Below are 5,550 nucleotides of genomic sequence, written 5' to 3' on the forward strand. Positions count from 1 at the left end.
TTCTCTTCTGTCTCATCGCCTTATTTGGGTATGGTTGGTGGGAGAAGAATGCCAAGGATACCCTGGAGGGACACTATTTCTCTTAACACAAATAAAAAGATGCCAGTGTCTTTAGTTACTGTCAGTACAGTAAAAACCCGCAGCTAAAAACCTACATTTTTCCCAAGTTAGCCTGAACAGGTTCTTACGTAAATGGTAATTAGCAAAACTTTAAGCTATTTAGGTTCTTAAAAAGGTTCTTATTTTCTGTACTGTACCTAAGAGTATTTACTGGTATTCAGCTTAATCCTTTATAAATTTGCATGCTAAGGTAGTATTGCAGATGGAGTGATAAGGCACCCATGTCTCCAAAAACGATCCTGAAGGTCGACTTATCCTATTTGCCCAAGTCTCTGTGTAGAGACTTTTTTGTATATAGATTTTATAAAACAAGAACGCTCTTATCAGCGTTGAGTCTCGCTCGCTTGCTTGGATTTTGCTGGTTTTCAGTGTCACGCCATTCAAAATAGATCAAAATAAAAATCAAAACCGTCCAGAATCGGAGAAATGAAAGGAGGTAAATATACAAAGACCCTCCCTTATAGAGCTTTGTATGGAGACGCCATGCTGGAACTTATCCGGATGAGCTCCAACATGGCGGACGGAAACCAACAGAAACATCTGTTACCGAGTTTTGCTACAAAAGCGTGAATTTACTCGTAGAGGAACTCATAAGCATTAAAGTAATACTTTTGCTAATACTTGAACTGTTTAGATAGCAAAGTTCCTCGAAAAAGTCACTTTTTTAACCTAAATGACAGCTCTCTCGGCGGTCATGTAAATGTCCCAAAACAAAAGCTTAGAAATTTAAGGTGACTCGACCCAGTTTTTTTGGGGGGGTACTATCCTACTTTGAAGCTCTCTGGTATCCCCACCTTTACTTTTATCGTAAGTCTAAGACGTAGAATGGATAACATATAGATCAATCTACAATATAACATAATATTTTTGGCGATCGGAGTAAATGTCATGTGGTTATAATGCCACGCCCCTTTGAGGTCTGAGTCGAAAATCTGCTGTTGCAGGCATTTTTTCGTGAAAATCTCTCGGCTACACATAGCGCGCATTAGTGCCTTGCGCTGAACAGAGTTTCACCAAAATCGCAAAGACCCAATTCGAGAAATTCAGCGGTTTCCAAATTTAGGTCATAATTTATGCGAAAATGATAAGCAAACTTTACACGGATTATATCTAATAAACTATGAGATTCATCTCTTTATTTTGGGCATCGTTATAACAGATGGGTCCTTGCAATTCAGCAAAACGCTTTAGGGCCTTGTAAATGCGCGCGATTTCGAGCAAAGCAAACATATAGAAATTATAGTTTTCGCTATTTGTTGACGTTTGTCAGCGTTTAAGAGTCTTTCTCACAAAAAAAGCATTTTCTTAAAAATTCGTAGTTTTTTTTCCTTCAAATTTTTTCAGGGCCACAATTGATTAACTAACTACCCGGACTCTGAATTTCATGGTCATTGAAAAACTGTGACATTATCTTCTATAAGCCCAAACTTGAGTAAACATTGAAGATTTTTAGCGTTTTGGCTGAGTTTGTGCTTTGGGAGTTGTCTATTGTTTCTAGTCTGTCATTATACAGCATTCTTGTTCAGCACGCGTGCAATGACCACGCTTGGCTGACTTCCGAATGCTCACCGAGATATTCCCGTCACGAGTTGGTTTAATTATTGGCTTGCATTAAACCTATGAAAAAATGATATTTTTTTAATAGTAAGTAGATTTAGTGTGTAGCACTTCTTGATTTTTTTGCAAAGGCACAAGAAGCACGAGAATTGATTAAAAATTTTCAGTTAAACCTCTATGTATCACGCAATGGCCTGTCTCACTGTACCAAAATTATCAAATCTCGGTGAGCATTCGGAAGTCAGCCAAGCGCGGTCATTGCACGCGTGCTGAACAAGAATGCTGTATAATGACAGACTAGAAACAATAGACAAACGTCAACAAATAGCGAAAACTATAATTTCTATATGTTTGCTTTGCTCGAAATCGCGCGCATTTACAAGGCCCTAAAGCGTTTTGCTGACTTGCAAGGACCCATCTGTTATAACGATGCCCAAAATAAAGAGATGAATCTCATAGTTTATTAGATATAATCCGTGTAAAGTTTGCTTATCATTTTCGCATAAATTATGACCTAAATTTGGAAACCGCTGAATTTCTCGAATTGGGTCTTTGCGATTTTGGTGAAACTCTGTTCAGCGCAAGGCACTAATGCGCGCTATGTGTAGCCGAAAGATTTTCACGAAAAAATGCCTGCAACAGCAGATTTTCGACTCAGACCTCAAAGGGGCGTGGCATTATAACCAAGTGACATTTACTCCGATCGCCAAAAATTTTATGTTATATTGTAGATTGATCTATATGTTATCCATTCTATGTGTTAGACTTAACGATAAAAGTAAAGGTGGGGATACCAGAGAGCTTCAAAGTAGGATGGTACCCCCCCCAAAAAAAACTGGGTCGAGTCACCTTAAGCGTACTCTATTACAAGACCAAGAAACCTTTTGAAGGGAAAATTTGTTTGAAAATTAGTTTTCAGCTCCTCTAATACACCATGAAAGTAACATCTCAGTAGGATAGATAGTTTTGTATTTTGAATTTTAGTGAAGTCATGTGAAAACCAACAATAAGACAAGAAATGAGGTGGCGATACGACCGCGAGCGGTCGTCCTTCTTTCCTCAGAGCCACGCGCGGCGAGCGAAAAAGTAAAACAAGAACGCTCTTACAGCAGCGGTAAGTCTCACTGGATATTGGATCGAGAAATGATGAGGGGATTAATTCTACACAAAACAATATTTACCCGCTAAAGGCTTTTCACTTCCTACTTTATCGACGGTTGAGTATTCTTTAGGATACAGTATTTACTTTTTATTTGTTAGTCTGAATTTGCGCGTGTTAGCAACGACCGGAAATACGTTTGCGGTCGCAGGCTATACGCGTGTATAAATACACGAAAATTCAAGGGCCTCGATTCCAGAGAAATAACATCATTGCAAGAGAAAAAAAAGTCAGTGATTTACATGGCACGTCATTTCAATCATCGCCGAAAGTAAACCGCATGCTTATCACAAGAGCTCTTTACATACAATGAAAGTTTTCAACACCCGACCATCGCAGTTTTGCTAATTAAACCAAGATTCTCTTTTTTCGAACACTGTAGTGTTCATTTGTTCCAAAGTAATCAACGCTTTCAAGCGATAGAATTCGTGGACCGACCTGTTCTGGAAAAACTCTAAATTTAATCTTTCCTAAGCTTTCTCCGCAAAACATGCATGGCTGCGGTCACCCGACGATTCTTATTCCCAGTTTCCACGGCCTCCACTTGGAACGCCTGGGACCATGACTCCCTTTTTGTGTCCTGAAAACGAAAAAAAACGGCTTGCAGATTATGAGTCTCGCTAATTTCGCAAGCAAGACGTATAAAAACCGGTTTCAAATTTGAAGCTAAACAGGTTTTTGTATAGCGGGGGCCTAACTAACAAATTTAAGTCTAACAGGTTCCTAGTGGCGGGTTTCACTAAGAGAGGATAAAGGGGACAGAGAAGGCGTCCCCCATACACACCCTATTCCATAGGTAATTCGTGTCGAGTTATTTTTAAGACCATAGATCCCAAGGGGGATAAGACAACAGCCAATCACATAGCGCGAATGTGTTCCGCGTGGATGACCCAAGCTCAGAGCCACGCGTCCTTCACGAATTGACGCAGAAAAAAATGGCGGAAGACGCGGAGAGTGATATTGCTATTTGTTTTGTTGACGAAAACACTAAAGAAAGATTTCTGCTAAAGCTGTGTCAGCGAAACGGAAATTAAAAAAGAATAGCCCTTCCTCTCTTTTCATGATCATTTATAGTTTACAGTTTGAAGAGAGAAATTTTTGGTTTGATGTTTATTCTTTTATTAGTCTTTTATTATTCAACAAAAATCACACTCGGCGTCCTACTTGCTTTATTATACAAACGGCTGGTTTCAATAGACCGGCGAAATTTCTCATTTTATTAAAGCACCGAGGTTACGACAACTTCGAGTAAAACTGATTTCAAGGGTTGTCAAGGAGTCCAGCGATTCCCTTTTCCCAGGTGAGCGCCGACTCATTTCGCTTCAATATTCAGAAGTGCTCTCGATCTCTTTACGCTTTCATTGCCTTTCGCCCGACATGTTTTGCAAGGCGTTTAGTCATGCGAAACCTCCACGAAACATCCACGCAGCGCGCGAAGTAACTTTATCCCGATTCTAAAAATAACTCAAGACGAATTACCTATGGAATAGGGTGTGTATGGGGGATGCCTTCTCTGTACCCTTTATCCTCTCTTGGTTTCACTTATTCACTGTATTCTGAGCGCATTTTGGCCTCGTCCGAATGGCGTCATTCCGCCTAAATCGGCGGGAAAATCAAATGGCTGGAAAGTCTGGCAACGTGCTATTTTGAGTGTTGTTCGTCTCTCCAGCCACCTAAGTTCTTATCTAGTTCTGTCTGGCCAACCTAAACATCTACAAATGGACTTCAACTACGGTCTATGATCGAAGTTAGATTTGGTTACAAAAGAAAAGCGGTGCACTTAGGCGGATTTAGAACCTCATATAACTTTCACAACAAAACACAAGCAAACAGAATGTCTGTTGTGGTTCAATTTTATCCTTGGTTGAAATTGTATTTTTCTTTGTTTTAACATTATCATACATTACGCAACACGCGACTGCAAGGGATCAAGAAGTATCGCGCAATGGACCTTAAGCGTTGGCGCAAAGGACGTTGGGAAGGGTAGACGAGTCCCATGATCCTTTGCCGTGAACTAAAGTAGCTAAAGTAGCCTGAAAGCGATTGTAGATAAGGATAAATATAAAAGCCCCCCCACCCTTTCAAGAAGAAAAAGAATTGAAACTGTCATAATTGATTTTGTCGTTGTAACAACATGCATTGTTTTCGAGTAGCCTCGCTTATCGTGTGTGAACGTCTCAGACGTGCAATTGAATAATTACGCAGTTGGTGTAACACTTCGTCGGTAGATACTGAACAAGTCTTGATTTCTTCGTAACTAAACAGCCGTTTCACGAACTACATTTTTTAAGACAGCGGATTTATAACCGATTCATTACCCTTTTAGAATAATAATAACAATAATAATAATAATAATTGATAATAATTACAAATTATATTTTTAGGAGGAGGCCTCCATATCACTAAGAGTAGTTTTCAGGAAAATCCTCTTTTAAAAATAACATTAAAAATCCTACAATGAACTATTAAAAGTGAGGAGCATATAAATTAAGAACTTTCTTAAAAAATATGTACATAAAGCTAGCTAACCCAAGAAGAATTGCTAAAAACCTGTTCAAATTTCATTCAAAAATCATGTCCGGCATTTGTATTTTGAGTTCAATAGGCAGGAAAGGCCAATTCTTGAAAGCTCTAATTTTCGTTTGTACCTTTGAAAACCGACGTGAGGAGAATAATTTATGGGAACAATAGTATAAATTAAATAAGATACTAAT

This window comes from Porites lutea, chromosome 6 (assembly GCF_958299795.1).
Source record: "Porites lutea chromosome 6, jaPorLute2.1, whole genome shotgun sequence".
Classification (NCBI taxonomy): Eukaryota; Metazoa; Cnidaria; class Anthozoa; order Scleractinia; family Poritidae; genus Porites; species Porites lutea.